The sequence below is a fragment of the Anticarsia gemmatalis genome, chromosome 5 (genome assembly GCF_050436995.1).
Source record: "Anticarsia gemmatalis isolate Benzon Research Colony breed Stoneville strain chromosome 5, ilAntGemm2 primary, whole genome shotgun sequence".
NCBI lineage: Eukaryota > Metazoa > Arthropoda > Insecta > Lepidoptera > Erebidae > Anticarsia > Anticarsia gemmatalis.
The window spans coordinates 438,215-461,692 of NC_134749.1; the positions used below are offsets into that span (position 1 = coordinate 438,215).

The 23,478-nt window shown below is 35.3% G+C and overlaps 1 long non-coding RNA gene across 1 annotated transcript in view; it reads left to right on the plus strand.

Moving 5' to 3' along the window:
* Window positions 1-18,234, plus strand: part of LOC142973300 (uncharacterized) — a 48,867-nt gene extending 30,633 nt beyond the window's left edge. The window contains exons 3-4 of the long non-coding RNA XR_012959496.1: window positions 12,769-13,087; window positions 14,162-18,234. This is a non-coding gene — a long non-coding RNA (uncharacterized LOC142973300). The remainder of the gene's footprint in view (window positions 1-12,768; window positions 13,088-14,161) is intronic.
* The last annotated feature ends 5,244 nt before the right edge of the window (window positions 18,235-23,478 follow it).

Below are 23,478 nucleotides of genomic sequence, written 5' to 3' on the forward strand. Positions count from 1 at the left end.
AGGTAATCATGATTGAACTAACTGCCGTCAGACCTATGTGATAAAATGCACCATGAATCAGTAAATAACAGTTTGTAGAAAATCTTTACTATTTTATTCACCTAAAGCAACTTTGTTGCATTCATTAGGTAGCAACTTTCAATTAGAATTGACTTGTTAACGAGTGGACACGATCATTTGCCCTATTTTGTATTAAACACCAATCTATAATCATCACAGCGTGTCATTTGAATACACGGACTACTTTGGTCATAACAGCAATATGAGTTTTATTAAACTGGTAATACAAATATAAGACTTACGTTTCGGAGTATCGTTAATTTTATTTAGCTACCAGTAGCTTGATTCTCTACTACCATCGACAAACGACAACCGGCGAGCTGTCAAAAAAAATTGCATGACAATCGGTTCAACGCCTCTAGCGGGCGTCATAGAAACTATTTTGGCAGTACGTTCGTCAAATTCTCGATACTCGTTGGTTTCAATTGTATAGAATCGTGTTGCAAGTGGTATATAAAGGTTATGATATTTTACATGGTCGCCATTATATCGCCCTTAGCAGTAGCCAACATATAACAGTATAATATACGATTTAGCATTACATTGTAGGCAAGTCTGTGAGACTGAATCTAGTGCTACGAATTTTATATCAGAAAAGTTAGGTAGCCCAACCTTGTAATAAACATTAGCATTTTGCTAATACTTGGGTCATTACTTATGGTATTATCTGTAACTCGCTTCTCTATTTCTATCGACAACCGACTACCGGTTAGCTATCGCGAAATTTTACTAATATATATAAGATATATTATTGAGGATTTTCAAAAATAAACCATAATTTGTTTCTCTGAAAACACAAAGAAACGACAATTAAAGTTTACTAATATCACTTCCTGAACTATATCGTTTCTTATATGGAATCTATACAAATCAAAAGTTTTATATCAATAAATTGCACAAAATTATCTGACAATCATCCGCCATTGAAAACCACAGATAACTTAGGCAAATTTGAATTAATGAAATGTCATTTCATTACATATATAATTTTAAGATCTGTAGAAAATTGCGCTACTGTCAAACAAACATTGAAATTAGCCATTTATTAATCCCCAACAGTGTTTGTATCTAATCAGGAATAAGGGTAACAGTTTGCACAAAACTTTAGTTGACTTTACAAGTGACAGTCGAAAACAAAATATTTATTTAAGCGCACATTATAAACTTAATTGTTTTATTGATAGCGATTATCCAGCTGTAAGGATCAGTGCCCTTCTTGCCTAGAATTTTTTATGCAGAATCTAGTACCATTTTATGTTAAAAAGCTTTAGAATGAAAAATCTCATTCTCATTATAACACGGTACTGTTTCTATCTTTCGGAAACTGATAACGGTTTAATCAATCATTGATTTTTTTTCGAAATCCTACTAATACATCATAACCTAACCTAAAGTTCTTTCTTTATGAACCCGATTATTATATTCCAGGTTTTCAGAATACCTAGAACGTTGCAAAGTCGTTAAATCTCTTCAGTAGCAAAAACTATATAGGTATCGTTCCATCCGGAAAATTACAAATACTAAAAAATTATATATAACACGTGGAAAATAATTATTTTTCTCAGATACAAAATAAATAACAATACCAAAAAGCTAGCTACTAAAAAGAGTTTTTGACTAGAGCTTCCATCACATTACTAACCACCTACAATTTTTATATAAAGCGTAATTAATTCGCGACATTATCTTTACAGCACACGAGTATATAACGCGTACGTAACGTGCACGTGACGTGTTCTACGTCACGGAGGCGCGCGGAGGCACACGAAGGCGCAGGGCCGCCTCGCACGGAGTTAGTTCTAAATCCGGGCCCGGTTTTACATTACAATTGTCGCTCCAACCTGCGCTGGAATATGATAAATCAGTCGATGTGCGTACTCACGAACACACAAGTGTTAGCAGATAAAGTTGTTAATGTTTTTAATATATCATTGACGTGTTGAAAGGTTCGGACAACAATTTACAATACATATCCTTCAACTAAGTCCCCTAAAAGAAAAGTTAAGTTTAAGTGCACTCAATATTTATTTGTTCAGAGAAAATCTCTGAATGTAAGATTACTAAATTTTATGTTCATTTTGAAACATATAAATGACAATAGTTTACACCTTTGGAAAACTTATAGCCAGACATTTTGAAAAAGAAGAGACTACGAGTTTTATTACGAATCTTTAAAATGTCGAACAAATGTTGTTTCCATGGTAGGTACTCTAAAAGATTTCATTCTCTGTACACAAATCCAAACAAAAACTTAAACAAACCAAACGAATTTGAAACACTTGTGCACCTCGAGTGTACATGTTCGAGATTTACACAGGCGACAGGTACAGAGCTCATATCTGTAGGAATCCAGCAAGTTTAACACACCCTGTAGCACTCCGCTCTATGTACAGCCTGCTCTGATTTATGCGACGAACAAAAAAGTTATTTTAAGACTTGTAAAGATAATTGGAGACTTGTAACTTTGTAGAACAAATATTCTTAGCACGGCTGTGAACCGTGAGGTTTTAGGTTTGGTTCTTGGTTTATAAGAGTACAGTTATTTGGTAGGGATTTTCAGAGTTTTTGTGATGGATACTGAGCATCCTATTAGATTTGGTATCAACTAAAGTGGTTTTATTGTAAACGTTTTTGTGCAATCTCTAAAGAGGAAAATTCTCGATCAAGTAACATATTCTCCTTCCCGCAACTGTCATTAATTTAAACAAAATTTCATACCAAAACAATAAAAAAACACACTTTAGTAATCTATTTATTTTATTGTGCGCAACAAAACCGCGTGCTACACCGGCGGCGGCGCGGGCGCAGCTTTCGCGGAAGGCGCCTAATGAAGATCTTAATTGGATGCGCGCGTGTGTCCTGGCCCTTATCGCCACCGTGCCGGACCCTAGTGTCGGTATGATTGGACTTACATAATAAATATAATACCAGCTATAGGTACAACAATATGAGAAACTGTCTCGGTTCCATTATATGATGAGTACGTGTCCCCTGACTGCATTAGAATTAAATTATGTACACAAGATTTGGAGTTTAATTCCCGAGTAAAACCTAAAGAAGATTGTCGGTCAAAATCAAGAGTCTGGTGAGGATTTTGGTAAATTGTTGAGTTTTAGAAGCCTTTGCTCTATAGGATTTGAAAAAAAAAATGTCTTAACAAATGTACGTTCATAGTCTCTGACTATCCCATAACGATATAAAACCGCGTGAAACATTTAGTATTGTGATATACTGCAACCGTGCGTGAAAATCGTTCCTAAAGTTGGCTTGTAATAAGAATGGCTCATAAACATGTCGACGGTACATACAACGACAATTACCGAAAGATTTAAATGAAACTTCAGTCAAAACTCGCGACTCGTTGAAAAAATCAACAAAACAACAAAATATAACAAACAAAAACGTCAAAAAAGCTCACGCGATACTACCATTACAAAATAACTCGGTCGTGTAGCAAGTGATTCGATTTAACTGAACGCAAATGTGAGATGCGACCGACATAAAATCAATCGCGTAGCACGCGAGCCTTAACACCGAAATAATGTAAATTATTGCTCGTAAAAGTGTCATTTTCGACGTACACGTGACGTCATCGGTGCGACGTAGTACCGCACGTACCTCGCCGCACACACACGATAGACAACCTTAATGATATACAAATAAAACGTAATCTTCTGCAACTCTTACGCCGTCCTCAGACTAAACGTATTTGAAAATTGTTTATGCTCAAACTGTCCCTGCTTTGTTATCTTTGTCATCGGTTAGTGAACATTTGCATGTCTGCCGTATTCGTCTAGTAGAAGTTTGCACTACCGCTGTTTACAATATCAACATTCAGCGCGTAAATAACGAAAGAGAACCGTCACATCTATGAAGGACGTCGGGACGCATCCAATCCGAAATTCGTATTTAAAATAGGACAAAAGCTGTCAGGGCAGTAAACCTCAAACATCGAGTTATCGGTGTGTTGGTCGTGGCGTGTTGTTATAGGCTTTCGCACACATAACCGATGAGACGTTCATTTACATACGGCGGGGCGGGCGGGCGAGGGGCGCGCGGCGCGGGGGCGGGGGCGCCGCCCCGGCCCTGGGGACCGCCGCGACGCCCTGGATACCCGCGCGCTAGACAGAGACCACTATATTATTATCCTGAGCTAAAAAACGAAAAGTGGGCGGGGGATTACATTATAGTAGCGAAAGTAATCGATATTCTGTTTTAGTACGAGGTTGTTAGAGCTGCACCGCTGCAGCCTAAATACGTTGGCTGTTAGGTCACGCAGGACGAGCGCCGACCGCCGGCCGCCGCGCCAGGTGACGGTGGACGGCTTTATTTTTATGCGCGAGACGCTAAGAGGATTGCGCCCATGAAGGAGGTGGGAAGCCGTAACGCAGCCTGAAGCCTTCAAATATATCATAAACACGGCAGGCTTTTATCATTTACACCGGCCGCCGGCTTAATGGGCTGAGTGCTCGGATTCTAAGCGCTAGTTTGATTTTGAAGGGATGCGACGATGGACACTTAACTTTAAGCCTGCTTTGCAAACGTTGTTTACTGAATATTTATGTTTATTTACCTCTGAAACATTTATCTTGTATGCAGCCAAGCTTATGTCGGTACATTTTAAACCTTGAAAATATTTTTCAGGAGATTTTTGCTAAAAAAGAATTTCATTATTGTGACATTTGACTCGTAAATACTTTGTACAATACTAAAATAACAAATATAATCTGAAAATAGCACGTCCAAATATTCAGCTTAAGTTACAAAAGTGTTACACTTTTGCTATCAGGAGGAGAGAGACTTTTAAAGCAAACTTTCATTGCTCTACAGTTTTATTGAAATGTAAACGAGGTACAATCATTCATAGGCTTTCTTGTAACCTTGAAACAGATTTTTCAACTGCATAAATACTACGGAATCGGTTCAATGACCCCTATCTCTCAGGCAACAACAACGATTAGCTTTTTCTGTTCCTTTACAAAACTATCTCTTCTTTAAAACGACTTTACAAAATAATTGCCTACTATCCGAGAACAAAACTCACCAAAGATTTCTTCACCGGAAAATAAATGCAACGTCCAAAAACCCTTTTTGAAACCTCAAAACCCTTTCGAAAATGCCAGTACAACAGGAGATAATACCCCAATCATTAAGACAATTGGATTCGAACCGCAGACTCTCGCGTCTTGCAGTCCGGTGCTAATGAGCCGTGGGTCGTTCGCACATAATACAACCTTCAGGCTTCCCTGACCGGATGTTGAGGCTTTATGGTTTCAGAGGCTATTGTTAGGGTAGTAAAGAAATGAATACCGCTGTGCGATTTTCTGCACTTGGTACCATTGAGTAGTAAGGGGAGGAAATTATAGACGCTATACGTCTAAGTTTAATTACTTTAAAAAAATAGTTTCTACAAAACTCGCTAGGGGCACTGATAAGGTTTAATAATGACAGACCCCTTCCTTTTCCAATGTGACTCCTTGCGGGAATAAATGATTCTAAACTTTGCTAAGATTAGCCTAAAATCATCCTTTTCCCTAAAATTATCTATCATCATGCCAAATTCCATCAAAATCGGTTCAGACGTTTTGACGTGAAAAAAGGCCAAACAAACACGCTTTCATCACACTTTCACAATACTCCTATGGGGTTAGAACCGCAGACCTTTGCAGTGTCCGGCGCTAATGAGCCGTGGGCCATTGGCACATAATACAGCCTTCAGGCTTGGACCGGACGTTGTGGGTTTACGGTGGAGGGTAATAGATACGACATTGAAATATTGAAGTGCTGTAAGGGTTTTGTTTTACAAATTAGGGAATTGAATTATGGACGATGAATGATAATTGGAATCATTCGAAATGTTACGAAACTTATTAATAAAAATCAATTTTTGTTCTGTTAAAAAATCCTTTTTTTTTTTGTAAATTGAAAATGAACTAAAATAAAAATAATTATACGACGAACGATGAAAAAAAAAATTGTAAATACTAATGGATTTGATCAGTAGTGTGAAGTTAACAAATTAGTTAACATCAAAATAAATATATTGAATTATTAGGTGCCAAATATACTCCCAAAATACCTTAAAATCATATACTATACTAAAAATCACATACACAGTGATATGAGACATCAACGTGAAGTAACGTAAGACACGAAGATATTTATATAGTGATAAAATCCATTTACGAGCACGCCGTACAATGCGGCCCGAACAAACTTTATTTCCATTGCTTTCATATCTCACCTAGGGATGGGACACGAACAAAGAAACAAGGAAAGTTTAACTTTTAAACGGAAGACGATTTTGGATCCTTTGATTTGTTTTTAACCTGTCAGTCGTTTTGTCTAAGGTTTTGATTTCCGAGTTAATGTCAGGTTTTATATAATTATGACGATTTTACTCCACTGATAAAAACTTTGTTTAATTGTTTGGAAATCGTTAAGAAAAATTAATAGTCATAAACACTCTTTCATGGAGAGGAACCATATTCCCAACGATAGGACTGTATTGACTGAAACTCTTTAAAACATTTCAAAGCTTCTGTTATCATTACTGCTGCTCACAAAATACTTATAACAACGAATCTAATTCTAATACAATCCAAGACTTTGGAACACATTTAATTCTGATTCAATCAACCTTTTTTAAATCCATAATACCTCTCTTTCTATCAAACATAACGACTCTACTCAATAAGGACAGGCATGTTTAATAGGCTGGTGGTTTATTACATACATGTACTACTGCCCACCCTTTCGATGTCAGCCCCTGCAACCAGGCCTGGGGGATGACGTCACGATACCCCACCGATGGCTTCTGTATTAGTAGTTAATAAAACAGATACCCGTCACGCATTTACGAACATGAAATGGGTAACTAATTTTTATAGAGCGTTGAATTCTACAACTTCGTTCAATGTTCCAAACTACGCCAACGTATTTTGTCGTCATTTACGGCTGATCGAAAACTCGAAATTATTTTATTCATCACACACTTACATACATCATTACAGTCACAAAGACTAACGAGATGCAAGCATAACTTAAATTTCAGTGACCTTTCAGTCAACTGCTGAAAGCTACAATCAGCACCATCGCGCGTTTGAGTGGTTAGATTATCTTTAGCTTTTAATTTTCACCAACCACTCGAAAAACAGAAAATCTTGTACCAAATCAAAAGTCCATATTCTGTTTCTTAAAGATCATGTAAGACACATCAAGTCGTCAAAATTTCGTATAAAAAAAGATATCCTAGTCAAATCCAACACTAAAACATGACGGAACACAAAATCCGTATCGACATAAGTCCATCACTATCAAAGGCACCCTCAGTTTTTCCTTCAATTTTCCTTTTGCTGCGATCTCCATTCACTTAATTGACGAAGAATTTTGATTGGTCTACCTCCGCCATATTCTATGCATTCGTGGCGAGAATATTTTTTATTCTTTTTTTTAATTTCACCACTGGTTCATTTATTATTCTGCCTCTTATTTTAATGGGTAGCTTCGTTATTGTCCGTCGAGTTCTCGATATTATTTTCGATTTTAATTGTTCGTAGTACGTTCTGTTTTTCTCTCTTGTTGATTGAAGTGTTCCAAGTGTTTTTGTTCCACTTGTATATTTAAGCGTTTGTTTTAAATGGTATCCTCATTATACATTTTGGTTTTAACTTTGTACGCACGTGGTTTCAGGGCATGTTTGAGTTCAAATACCTTTTTCTGTTTCTTAGCTATGCAAATAGTAGTACTTAAAGTTTTAAAAACTTAAAGTAAGTAAATAGACCATAAAGTACCTGAAATCTTTTTATAATTGGTCTTAAATAGAGTCAAAGAACAGCATGCTTTGTGATCTACTTTTAATAATACCTTGAACTGAGACTAAGATATCGTCAAAAAATCCAACTTTTTAGGACACTACGATAGTATCGATTTAAACAACACATTTAGCTTAATACAATTTCAAAATTTCCTAACTTGCAAGCAACATTAGAAATCAACAAAAACAATCAAAACAAAAAGCAAAGGCCCAATACTTTAAAATAACATTTCAATCGATGCAAGCAATTACTCGTCAAAGGCGGTACAGTTGAATGCAGAACTGATTAAACGGTACAGTCGTGGACAGTATTGACAAAACTGCGCAATGCGTATGCGTCGATGCGCAAGATTCGAACAAATTTCCAGAGAAGCGTACCATTGAAACGTCAGAGGACTACCATTGTATGTTCGTCTTGGTATATAGGGAATAGAATAATCGCTATTATCGGGATTTTTAAGCGTTTTTAAAATACATTTTGTTAATCGTTTTGTGAATGAATTGATTGGGACTGCAGAGTAGTTGGATCCTCACTGCTTGAATTGAAATTTGAATTTTCTTGTCAGTAAAGACAAATTATGATAAGTTATACAAGTTTGTGTATTGAGAAAGGTCACTAATTTTTATCTTTACAACCACATCCATCGTTTTCATTTAGAAGAGTCGTACATATTATTCATATTTTATTTTGGAAAGCCGCAAATATTAGTATAAAATTCGTAGCCTGTACTAATTTCAACAAACTTGCAAAATCGGTAAAGTGGTTCACACTTATTTGAACTTTTGCTTATCGTAATTATTTGATACCCACTAGATGTTTTTGCAATAAAACGTTTGCATACTCTTATAATGAACTACACTTAAAGCACACTGAACCATAGAAAACCGCATAAAAAGCTGCAATATTTCAATTAACTAAAAACGTCCACCTTACAATTACTGATCATTATAACACATACAATGTCGCATCACCTGTCTCATCCGGGACTCGAACTCGGGACGATTAGGTCGGCTGTCGGTGACGGTGATACTTGCACACAATGTCTGATTAATGGACATTAAGATTCCAAGCGCGCGCAAACTGGCGCCGGACTGAACATACGGTACAAGAAATGTGGATTCGTTTGACTGATGTTTGGTAACTTTTTGTGCTATAAATATAATTTAATAAATTTTATAGCATTGATATAAAAACTGAAAATTCACTGAGGTATATATTAATTCATAATTAACATTCTTCAACAGCAATATTTTTTCTAAAAATGTCGTAATTTTGGTGTAACGTGGGTAATACAAGCTGGCACAAACGTCAAGCAAGCTGAAGCAGAAAATCTTTACGATTCATTCATAAATAAGTATTCATTCATAAACTGATGACTGGCAAATTATTGATATACGTACCTTTGACCTTCACTTACATTAAGTAACATAAATTATAAGAGTGAACTGCGTCAGGAATATAATGTAATTTCTCTCATCTACAACATTTCCCAAATAAGTTCCACAGCTATTGTACCGCGTGGCGTGAACGCTGCAATTTTTCCTATTCGACTTAGACACATTTATAGGCCATATTGGAATTTAGGAGAGATTTTATTGACTCCGTTTTATGTTAATTGGATTTCCTTTAATCCCAAAAGAAAAATATTCCAAGTCGTAATTGGATAAGCCTCATTCTCGTTGTATATGTTACCGTTAATGCACAGATTTATGGCTAACTGAAGAAAAACCGAGCTTTACGATAACTAACGAATTAACAGCTCAGTTAAGATAGCATTAGATAAAAATTGCATTCAACGCTGCAGTGATATATGTTTCTATTTAACCAAACAGACTGTAAATCAGAAGATAATAATAATCAAGACAATTATAGTACTTATTCAAAGATCTTCAAAGTTGATTCGAAACTAGAGAATCGGTTAAATCTGCTTTAACGAGTCTATCTGCTCAATATTTTACTCTATCAAAAATATAACATGCGTAACGTAAAGTACTTATACAAATTGTTTTGAACTTCTGGCCAGCTCTTTAAAATCCAAAACTTAGGCTGCATATCATATTTTTATTAAAGTATACGATATATTTCCTTTACGTCCACTTCAAAAACATAATTATCTATACTTGCGTCTATCTGTCTACTAAATTCAAGTGCATACAATTAATTCATCTGTAAAATCTTTCCGGCGGCTTCGTTTCAGCACTGAACTAATATTATTGCGAAATGTCCGTCGACTTGCATCCCCGTGGGTTCATTAACCGAAGGGGGTGGCCCACACCCCGCCCGGCGCACCCCCCACCCTATCTGCCTACCCCCTACGAACTATGACTAGATTATTAAAGGATTCATATACGGAAATAAATAAGGTTCGGTTGTGAATATTTTTTTAGTTATTTCATGTTTGCCTGCAGATAGATAGTCTTTAAATTCGCTGAAATTATTCAGTTGTAATAATAATGAATTCTTATTTTAATTGTAGTTTACTTAAATAAATATTAATAGTTAAATTGTAATTTCACTTTTAAATGTCTGTTATTCTTCTATTATATGAAGATAGTCCGGACTTTACGACTGTATATGACTGGAAAAAACATCACAACGAGACTTAATTTCTTTGGAAATAAATATTATGAAATTACGAAAGAATTTAACCTGTCGCAGAAATTAAAAAAAAAACACAGTAGTAATTCCTAAAATAGTAGCTTCATTTTTCAAAACAGAGGTCGCAGATATAAAAACATTCCCACAAACAACAAGTTCATACTTTTGAATTAATTACACTCTTTTAACAGCGGAACACAAAGTTTGAGGCGAACATGCCAAAACGTTGTAGAGTGTAGACGAACATCCAAACACAAAAATATGCAAAGTGCGAGTCGGCCCTTGACACCGCCCTACTTCAAGACTTCATTATAGCTTAAAAACAATACCCTTTTTAAAGGATCGGACATATCGTATGTCAGCTCACCTAATAATTGAGGGACTGTCTTTGTAATTATTTTGCATCTGTTATAAATGCATTTCTGAAATGCATGATACCGATATTTTTTTCTACATACTCTTAACTTTTTTATATTTTGAGTTCCATAGCTCGATGTAATTTGAAGCGAGAGTAACCAATTGGTTGGGCAATAATCAGACGATATGCAATCAAGAAATCGTAGCTTCGACTGCCATCGATTGGACTACCTACTGATTCTAAGTAAAATGAAGAGGCTAACATGATTGTCCGTAATATGTAACTTACAATCGCCAAAACGAGAGCAAGGAGTTTAATGTTGACAATAAATAAAACAAGTATAATACTATATCAGTAGGTACACAGTAAGAAAATTCTAATCTTAAGTTTGCTAGACTCAATCCATTTATTGTCCGAAGTACTCGGTACAATGAGACATGTTAACATGTACGACTGAAAGTCACCAATCTTAATTTCCCGTCGCTGGCAGATATCCAGATCGTTTGTCTCCACTAAGTGACTGGACACAGACGCGTTCACTATCCCCAATACTAACTTTCTCATGGTTTAAAACAGAAGTAACGGCCCTTTACAGAACTACACCCGACGCCTTAAACAACCTATCACAATCTTATCTAACATAATCTTCGTCTCTTTGTCTCACCTTCCAACTTTAACACTAGCATTACATAATTCATGGACGATACCTCACGCATCTACACGCACACATGCACGCACAAGTGACATGTGTTTACAAACAACTAATTAGAACGAGTCTTTCTTCGTGTGAGTGTTTTTGTTTCGCTGACAATGGGTCGGCTGTATGTGTGCGTGAGCTCCCTGTGTGGGTGTCGTCGTTGTGTGAAGGCTAAGGTAAGGGGCCTCATGGCTTGCTCGGCTCATGTAAAATGCATAAGATACGCTTTCATACAGGCCCGGGTCGCGTCTCGAGTTTGTCTCAGTACGCACAGATGTTCGGTGAAAGCCGCTTTTTGCGTGGCCGTGAAACTTAACTGAAAGTAACAAAAATATCTCGAGACGATTACAGCTCGTACCTCAGGGCATTGGCGGCCTTTGCTGATGAAAATAGTTTTGCCGTTACAAATTTTAACCCTTTGTAAAAGCGGAAAGTTTTCGTAAACTATGTCTGAAAGAATATAATTGATTTTTCGTTCTATTCTCATCAACATTATCTAACAATATTAAATCCCATGGATTCTAATGACAATACAACTATGTTATTCAGCACAGCGTAATAGCAGAATCTTCCACACAGGATTTCCTCGCAATATCACGTACAGTAAAACGACAAAAACAATAACGCCTAACCATAGCGTCCAATATTACAAGCCTTCAAATGCTGCCAGTACAAGCCATCTATCAGCACCATCACATGTTCTTCACCCATATATCTCGAGTCAAAATGAGCATGACCTTATTCCGCGAGCGACAAAAGTATTGCGCGTGTTGCGCATTGCAATAGCAAGGTTAACGTACGGCCTGGGGGGAAGAGGGGCCCAGTGCGGGGAGGAGGGCGCCCCTCAGACCCGAGAGGGGGCATTGTTCTCACCTTCAGACACAACAAGCTCCTGAAAATATAAGAATTAAAGTTCAGATGTTTTCAGATGTCTGGAAGCGTTTGCAAGAAATTGTTTTTGCCTTTGAAATTGTTGCTTGGTTTCGTGGAAAATCTTTATTGAAGAATTTGTAGTGAAGGTTACTGTTCAACCTTTTCGAATTCACGTTTTAAAATCTGGCTGTTGAAAACAATAACTTCGATTTTCTTTCATCGACATTACTCAGAATCTCAAATCACAAATAACTTTCTTCTATCTTCAGTAGTATGTATTATTCCATCTTCTGTAGTGTGTGTTTTTTAAGAAATTTTAGAGTCCGGATTAAAAGACTAATCAAGCATTATTTTCTTTCTTGCAGATTCAACGCAGAAGCGAAGCTACACGAAAAATGAACTCATCACCATCTTGAAGATTCTTCAAATAATTATCTCAGAAGTACTTACGTAAAAGTATATTCTAGAACCTTACATTCGGGAGGTTTTAATCCAAGTAACGGTAGTGTAACGGGTGGTGGGTAAAAAGGCAATATCTGTAGATAGCATCGATGGCTTCGACGTAAGTAGGCTGTGAAAATGGCCGGAGTGCCGATGTGCGTGCATACTACCACTACTGGCGGAATTTTGTAAGAAAAGACAAAATCTCCTTCCGATTTTTCTAAGGGAACAATAAGTCAATTTGTAAGTACTCAGTCTAAATAAAAAAAGGTATATGATATGTAATTGTTTATGTTGGTATTTATAAAGACCGGGTCTATACACACACATAAATTCGTTTATAAATAACTTTGAATACAATTTTTGATTTTGCTATAGTTGGATCTATAAATACTAGCGCCTGAATTGTATGTCATAAATCTTTCTGCATAAAAAATAAGAGGTTTCCATAATAAAAGTAATGGAAGATACATGCGGAATGCGAGAAAAGATTATAAAGAATTGCACTACAGTGTGTATACTGCTCAAATCAAAGTTTAAAATTCAGTACCTTGCAGTGAATTGAAACAAATTACGTAACATTTAAATATTAATATTACAAGTAAACAAGTATTTATAACACCACTAAGATCTAAAAGCGTTTTAATACTTGCTAATACTTAAATAGAGTACCAACTTAGTTGAGTAACTTTACTTTGTAATTTAGAAATTATGTAACTAATTGAATTAACCTGAAAGTACCTTGATTTCTATAAAATGCTACTAAAATCAAGTTCTACACGTTTACCTAGAATATTATAGAAAAAAAAAGTTTTATTTCTACTGGTCATCGCCAAGACGTCACTTGTAAAATCTCTCTTTCACATCATTAATTTCGCAACCATTGAATATTGGAATCATCCGCATCAAAGAATACCATACACATAGCCTATTAAACATTTAATCTTCTAACGTACGCTCACAGAATAAAATTTTCATTTTTCTAAGATGCTCAGATACTTTTACAAGTCCGCATTCATCCTTTCTTTTACATCACCTATCCACCAAAGGTCATCAAACTCAAAACTCTTTACATTAAAACTCTCAAAAAGACGCAGTGTACGTACACTCACTAATGTCTAAGGTACAGGACATCTGCTAATGCCACGCAGTTGGCATAGTAATAGGCGTGGAGTGACAACGCTCGACTTTCAACCACATTACGTATTCGAACAGTGACACAGGACCTTACAATAACCCGCTTCACACCGGACACGCTTCACGTCAATCTATACAACTATGTTTTTATTTTTAAAACTATATTTTTTTATTTTTCAGGTGGCTGACTTCAGTAGCAGACAAAATATCTACCGCATAAACTTCAAACTTCTCCTTCTTCGTAGATCTTGTCACAATTGCGATACGGATAATGGTTTATCTATGTTTACGGAATAGGAACAATAACAATATGATAGCAGTTTGAAAAAAATGGCATAACTATATTGAAGGTGCACGCAAATCCTTCAATCTAAGTAACACTGATCGCTAACCTATTGGATGTAAAGGTATTTCTTTGATTACATTACAAAATACAATGTGTTATTAATATTGTAATGTAAAAGTTCTGCTGAAAAGAAAACTGATAATTTTCCAACATTATTTGCCATAGAAAAAACATGAAGCAAAGGAAAGAAACACAAAATGATAATGTTTACAAAATTATAACTTACACACACTCATAATCTTATATCATTTCAAGCAACAAAAGTCTGCTTAAATATGCTGGAATACTCGATTCCTAAAATTATATTTGTTACTTGATGATACTCCTGCCATCTATCGAGCAGATTGGAACTCCAAAACGCAACCCTTGTCCTTACTACCCTACGAACCCACCAACTATCTAAGGATTATGTTATTCAATCGCAACATATATCCATGGATATTTTACTGGAACAATTTTAAAATCAAGTCTTTCACAGAAACCTCTACAAATATATCTAAACGTCAAAGTCATTGCGAAGTCGGAACTCATAATTGTAACGTCGGGTGACAGTCAGCACTAAAACTAATGAAGTTAACTAATGAAGTTAACTAATTGTTGAAAGTGACGACCATAACGACCTTCAGACAACGTTTTGTGTTTAGGAACATTGAGCAACCTTAAACCTATAACCTAAAAAAGTATCGGATCTTTATGTTAAATGGTTTGATAACCGTATATCGTTTTCAAGGCGCTTGAAGACTTGTATTGTAAATTAACGATAAATTATTGTTGTAACTGAAGTGACCAGAACCTGAATTCTAAAATGAAAATAACATTACAATGGTCACCAACACACATTAATCTTATTTGCACAAGCCTAAACCGACGTTGACAATTTTATGATCAAGCTCTTCTTACCGAACATCTCAGACCGGCCACCCATTTCTAAACCGACCATAGCAAAATTGCTTAACTACACTATTGCTTCAATAACTTCCTCTAGCTATAAATATTTCAAAAACTATTATACAAAAAGCAAAGATTGTAAAAACCCGGTACTGCATAAATGTCTATGAATGGCATAAAAAACCGAGCAGCTCGATACGCCCATTCGAATCACGTTACACTGGAAGTCCTTTTCAAACGCGTGTAAAGGAAATAGCTGACAGTATTTCAGTGATAAATGTGAGTTTTATACACCAGCCGTTTAGCCTTGAGAGTGCATTCCGCGCCACTAAAATATACTAACAAACTACCAATAACTCTTGTTATATTCAAGAATATCAAACTTTGGAGTTACGAGTGCGTAGCATGTTTATGATAAAATTTGCATGAAGCAAAAATACACTTCTAAAACCTGTAGAATGTGTTCACAACAACGTGAACACAATCTAATTAGCTTCCATCATTACAGCCTTTCAGCGACTCATGATTAGGGTCATTAACCTTGCGAACACACCTTCCAAACGGTCGACTATGACCTACACCAACAGGCAGACCTGAAAACGTTCCATCATTCAATTACTTCTTCAGCTTAATAACTGGTATGGACGGATGATGTTCCAATTACGGGAGGTTCAAAAGCCGTATTTCGAAACAGACATCTGGTAGCCGAAACGAGTGTACCGAAACAAAATCGCTAAAACTTAAGGGGCCGACGACACCGCGGCCCGAACTGCGCCGCTCGAAATGTATTCAAATATATGCGCGATTAATTCAGCCTGCATAGCCAACGGGACGGTGTTAGTAGTGGCAGCCAGTCTCACTTTCTACGCCGGATCGATGAGGCCGTGACCTTCAGTGCCTCTTATTTGGTTCCTGAATCGATTTTTTGGAGAATTCCTGGTCAATTTTAATCGATTTTTTTGGTATCCGCTCTAGAATCCAACCAAACGTTCCCGACGAGCATCTGTCTGCGCTAACCTTCCAGCGACGATTTATTAATCTCCGACCTTCAAAGTTCAGTGTTAGGTCCTGAATATTGATTTATTCAGAAATCGTACAGCTCACAGTCTTTGGAAGTTTGAAAGATACGTGTTGTTTGGCCTCAAGTGTTCGGATTTAAGAAGCTAACACTTGTTGCTATGTTCTTTATGCATGAATTTAAACCGTAACAAAACAGTACTGGTTCCCCTGGAACTGGGAGCCCGTAAACACTTGTCACCGCTCCAGCAACTAGTTGCTGATCAACATCTTGATGTGCACCGACCAGTTCCACCGATGGTTATGGATTTATCTTGTCAAACCAGTAATATAGATCATGTTGATTACGACCTAAAATCATAGATAACATGTTGAATGTTGATTTTATCTCAGCGTTATTAACTATTGACATTTAAATTTGAAATTCTATCAGACTGTCCTCCCATATCTGGCAGTTTCCGCGACATAAACATTATGTACCTGCTAGCCTTCGCTCTAAAATCTACATACCTAGATAATCTCAATCTATTTGTGTTTTAGTAAACAAAATATTCAAAGTGGACACCTAACATATTGAAAAGTAGTTCCATTTAGAATAAAGAACCAGATTTTCCGGATTATACAGTCTGAGAGTGGGTCAAGGCTGGCTTAATACCTAACATCCAACCTAATGACTGGTACACATAAAATATTCAAGCTGAACTTCGCGCCAAAAGCGGCCACTTAAAATAAAGTAGGCACTTAGGCTGTGTACGTATATGGATTTTTTTATCTTTACGATTACGGGAGAGTCCCGTGAGATGGCAACTACAAAGGAACCACTAACTATCAATACATCCCTTTATAACGGTTAAGAGCCCCCGTTTTACAGCCAAAGGTTCGTTCAAAAGAAAAAGGCGCCCTTGTAAAATTCCTTTTCAGGTCTCGAAGGAGTTTTCGAGTTGAAGTAAAGAGTGTCGGAACAAACGTAGTGGTAGTTATGTAGTGTGGGGCGTACCGCGTACATGTGCGTGTGTGTGCGTGCGACGTGCGACTCACACACGTGCGCGGTGCGCGTGTGTGCGTGGAATGCGGTACACGCCAGTCTGTATGATGCGTCGCGATAAAATGAAAAGCGTATGACGTCACAGGATGTTTACCGAATGTATTAAGTATGATATTTTTAGTGTAAGTATGACTTGTGTTCCTAAGTATTGGAATTAAAAATACAATAGAACAACTCGAGAACTAATTGTCTATTCATTGGAAAACTTTTGAGTCATCACTTCAATAGACGAAGCAGAGTCAACTTCGACGAACTGACAATTTTTCCTATTACAAAACATGATGAGTTAATCCTAGAAAATTCCAGGACTACGAAATCAAATATAGGAATACTTGTTTAGCTATTAATACTGGTACACAGACTCACACAGGAGTAGTGGCACGCAGACATGGAGGGTCGCACGCATACACGCGCGCGGCGTACGTGCCGTCGTCTTGGCAACGACGCGCATGCGCGGCACCGCCCATACTCCCCCTCCTCCGACGGGCACAGAGTGCACAGACAGACTTAGTGCTAGTACGGACAGAATCTATCCTGTTTGATTGGTCATTGATGTGAAACTGTTTTAAGTACTCAACGTGTTTTCGACAGATGGGCTGTAATGGGATATTTTTTGGTTTTCTGTTTTGTATGTTTGTTACTTTTCATGATTTGTACAGTTTTAAATGTAATAGTTTTGATTAGATTATAATGATAAATAAAAGTTCCTAATCTATAAGTATAGAAAAACAATATTTAAAATTATAAAATAGCTAAATTGTGTTCAATTATGCAAAACAATTATCGAATAGTTTTTGGTGTTACTGTTACAAGTTCCTTAATAAACTTAACTAAGATATTATATTTAAGAAATTAGTATTTAATTAAGTTATGATTAATAAAGAGAAAGAAATGATTTCGAGCTGTGAGTTCAATATGATATCCTGTATTCAATTATACGATACAATAAAAGTTAATCAATTCATTTATGACTTTCATTCATGAGTGTGATTTCAATAAATATATTCTAGTCTAAGTGTTTTATTGCAATAACTCCTAATAAATATCTAACCCAATTAGAATGTGTTTTTTATAACCTACCGTAATACTAATTAAAATTAGTTTGATGATGCATAGATTAGTTTGAGTAATTACCAAGAAAGTTGACTACAATTAATTTTACAAACTTTATTTACAATTATTAGAAGAAAATTAATCGTATTTATATTCACAATTAAAAAATTTCGCATACAAATTTTACCAGAGCAATTTTTCAACACATATAATTTAGTATCAAAAATAAACAGTACCTTCAATAAATCATACAAATCCTATCATTTAAAACTTAGTAAAGCACTAACTAATATTTATTTACAAAAAGCAAAGGCTAAACAGATAATAATGGACCGTCCGACACGAGACAACACAACTATAGCTGAAGAGGGAGACAGATGTACAAGGAAGAAAGAGATGAAAAACGGTAACACATAGACAGTTAAATATAGTGTAGGAGAATTGCACAGACGTAGTAGATGTCTGTGTGTGTCAGTATGTGTGTGCGTTACGGGAAATACTCGGTACATGAATGTAGGTACGAAGATAGCGTTTGTCATGCAAGATATGAATCCAGCTAAGGGCTGTTAATACTTTATTTTTAACGACAGACATGAGAATTGCAAAGTACCGGCGATTTTACAATAAAAACTGGAGATTTGTAAAGAATTATTGCTTTTCACTTTTGTGGTCCGAATTGTGCAGATTTATCAAAGGCCTTTGACACTGTTTGTCATCTCAAATCTTACTCATATTGTTACAACAAGGACCAATTTTCTTCTCAACTTATGCACTATAAATGGCTACCTATCTGCAGTACTGCTGTGTCCTGAGTCCTTTACTATACTAATGGTTTACAAACTGAGGCTAATTTGTATGTCCTATTTCAGAGACGGCTAGACATTTTTTCATTTAAGTTATTCGTAGTATCGTCACCAAGGTTACAAGCTTTTGTTGATGTTTGAGAAACTCTGATATCTTTTGAAGTTTTAGCTTATCTAATGACATCTGCTACATCGTATTCTTTGCCAGATAGCGAAGATTAACTTGTATACATATAACGATTGGATGATGATGTATTGAATGCAAGAAAAATATAAAGACATGTGAACATCGACTGCTTCAGTATTCTTTTAATAAACATTTGATCATCACTCAATGCTAACCGTACATAAAATGAATAGTATAATAGTAGAGATTAGAGTAATTAGTGTCCTTAAAGTCATATTCTCCTTAATAGTAAGTAAATGACTAAAATCTACTATCGAAGAACAAATATACTCGAGCTACCAAAAGCCCAAATAGGAAAAAAAAAAAGTTAACAGTACCAATACAGAAATCAAACAACGGTTCATATTATGTTCTATGCTCTCTACCTGAATTTCAGAATATTACAAGAAATCTTTACAACTTAAATCTGCATTGACAATGAAGGTATCAAACGGAATTCGATAATTTGCTTTTATTAGACAGCCGAGAGCAGTGGAGGCTACGATTGTATTGTCTATTCTAATCGATGGACACTGGCTTGAACGAGCCTTTGGGTATTTATAAAGCTAATTATCTGTTGAAAAAAACATTTATTAATATACATAATCTACTTAACCCTACGTAGACACATCATATAAATGAATCTAAAGACAATGGGTTCAATTCCCGTTTCGAATAAATTTATTTATGTATCTTAATGTCACTGTCGCCTTTCCTTGTCCGAAGACAAATTAAAAGTACGATTATTATGTAATGTAGTAGATACAAAAGAATATATGAATTAAATAACTAAAAAAAATAACCTGTATGGGAATCAAACCCGTAAAGTTAACAGAGGGTATCGTGTCAAACCGATTTCACCGCAGTACATCAAAGTTTTTACGACACGAAAGTGTAAATCTCAACTTTTAACAACTTAGTTGAGAAATGCAAATGACAGATACTAAAAGAGCCTAATATTTTTTGCATAAAAAGCGTGAGTACGCATCAAAGCTCTTAACAGCACATTATAAGTTTACGACGAAATAATCGATCGTAACATACAAATAAACGTAAACCAACGAGAACACGTGCCAATTCATTCACAATAAAACATGCATTATAATTATTTAAATTTAAAACTGTTGTAAGTCTGGCCAGACAAGCGGCGGCCTAAAATAAACACGAAACAAACTTTTATTAAAACGTCTACCACTCGCTTTACGTGAACGGAGTAAAAACGAGCTCGTAACTTAGTCGCAACTTTGATACAACTAACGCCATCTGTTACCGAGTAGCGGAACTGAACCAGCGTATGGTTCATATCGAGATCGTACGAAATAACAGTAAACAGCGAAAAACTATTGTTTTTGTTTTTCAAACGTTACTACAATTACGTAATAGCGTAAGTGTGAAAGCGTTTTGTTGTATTACTAAAGGAAATGAATTCAAATGACCTTGGTTCATTAATGCGGGTAGTAATAAATAATACATGAGGCATTATCATTGTTCCAAGTTTCAACAGCTTTTTCATCAACACCGTTCTCACAAGCGTTTGCTTCATTCATATGCGATGATTATACTAAATGAACGATTAGTATCATTTATCATAACTATAGCGATACGTTAATTTATTTATTTATGAAATATTTGTTCGGTGTTTATGTTAAATTGAATTGTTGAAGTGGTTTCGTTTATTTTGAATGGAGTTATTAATTTGTTATTAATTCTAAGTAACCTGATTTGGTTTGTTATCATGTTGTATTAACATATTTATGTTATAAGAAGGTTTGTTAATCATTTTCTTTGTAAACTTTAATGCTTATCTGTAATGTTATTAATCAAGCGTGGTTTTGCTTGTATTGTATGATAAATTTTGTAGCTATACGTCATTATTTATATTGATGAGTTGTTTTGTACTACATTCTGCTAGTGTCTTTATTTGAAAGACTAACCAGTAATAAAAAAAACTACTATTAGAATTAATTTAAAAATATTCTTCTCTTTAACTCACAAATTATTTAAGGTTATTTTTCCATAAATTTAGTTGGCATTCAAAACAAAATTTAGAAGTTATTCATTTGTGTACTTATTAAAAGGTACTTCTCATAGACTTGCTACAGTAATAAATGCTTATTTGGCTATTATGAAAGCTCCTTCATCAAAATTATCATCGTAGAAATGTATAATTATCAACAATTACTTTAGGTATTAGTACAGGATTTACCACAGTTCGGGCTTTTACAGTAATATAAAAACAATTTATTACATTTACTAAGTCCGTCAAGTTTAAAGAACCGGTCATATTCAACGTACGCGAATGATCCGACGGTTACTTAGTGTTACTTAACTGACTTACTTACTTATCTAACTTCAACTGGTTAATTGCAATTTTCAGCTTAGTAAACGCTTTAATCTATTTAATATCTGTTTCTGATATGCAAACGTTGGTTATAGATGAAAAGCTAGTTTATTTTTTTCTTTAAGCGAATATTTAAACATTAATACTGATAATTACATAAAGACACCATGAAAAGTGCATAATATTATGAGAACTACAGTATTTCCAAAATGTTTTCACTTACTTTCCTATAAAGATCCCGATCATATCGTATTATACCACATTCTCAAAGAAAATCACTCAATTTACTATTTCGAGAAACCAAAACCTTTTTTGTCTTCATTACTTAAAAACTTTCATTACTAAAAATCTCTACATCATCCATTCAAATGAATAACAACCGTTCTACTAGCAAGTCATACCAAGTATATTTATACATGACATGTATGTACATAAAACTGCATTGTCGTTTGTGTGTATGTCGATGCGTGAAATGAAAGACGGTCGGTTGTCGCGGCCGACGGCACACCTACCGTTTACCTCGCTACCTTAGTACCTCAGTACCTTCTAGCTTTGTCCGTAAACCGTGGTTAGTTGAGATATTATTTTATATACAGGCAGTAACTTAGTAAAGTAAGAGAAGTTATTAAATTGATAGTAAAAGCTTTTTTATTTCGATAGTATTTATTTTTCTGATACATTTTCTAATCAAAAATCTATCAATATGAATATTACTCCAAACGATTTGCATGGCAATTTAAGTACTTTCCCTTTGTGCTTAAAGCTGTAATTTGAAAAAACTTACGTATTTTCTTTCAGCTTTGTTTACTTTTTATTTCCTACAAAAAGTTTAATAAGCATATTACAGTAGAATATACAGAGGTTTACGACTTACTACTAAAATTTCTGAGCTTTTGATTTGAATCAATACTACACTTAATAATCATACTAGAAAAGTAATACCGCCGGTACATCTCACAGTATTGAAAAAACTGCTGCTCAGAAAGGAATATTTCAATTTTAGTACCGTATACTATTTACATTACTCCTGATACATGAACGTATTTTTTACAGCAATATGCATATACGGAGAAAGCGTAAACATTTTGGTACCTATCTATAATAATCGCCCTTTTCCACCACTATCACCCCAAACCCTTATATCCCTATACAACACAACTATGTACAACACAGGTGTGTATCATGTACATAAGTACACAACAGTACACACACTGGGTGGTTATTTTCGTTCATTTCACGCGTCGAAACACACACAAATCGATGTGAACAATGCCCGTGCCGCTGACATACTGTATACATGTATGTACACTAATTATACATTAATATAGTTATTTCGAACAGTTTGTTGAAAGTATATTAACTTCTGAAAATAATAGGTTTTGATGGAAGAATACCTTTGTTAAATTGGCGAATGAATCACTAAATTTTTTAGCATTTAGGCTACATCCGATTACGTTATTGCTGTTTTTTCTTACAATATTTTTGTAGATTACGCCTCGTACCTAGTTTATTGTCATTCAAGCGAAAAAACATTCTGATAAAAAAGATGTTACCCATAACATCTAACAAAATACGAAGGAAGGACATGTGAAAAGAAAGCTCTACTTGATAATGAGGAATATTCGGATGAAAATGGTTCTGCAAAGGTTTATCAATGTATGATGATACCTTCGACTTTGTCAGAATGCACAACTGTTTCAAGAACTTTAACTTTAGTTACTCGCAAACCCTTTTCAACAAGTTTGCAACAAATATAACACTCGCCAAAACCTGCTCACATTTCCCAATCCACAACTAAAAACCTTTTACCAAACAATGCAAATTTAAAATATAATATT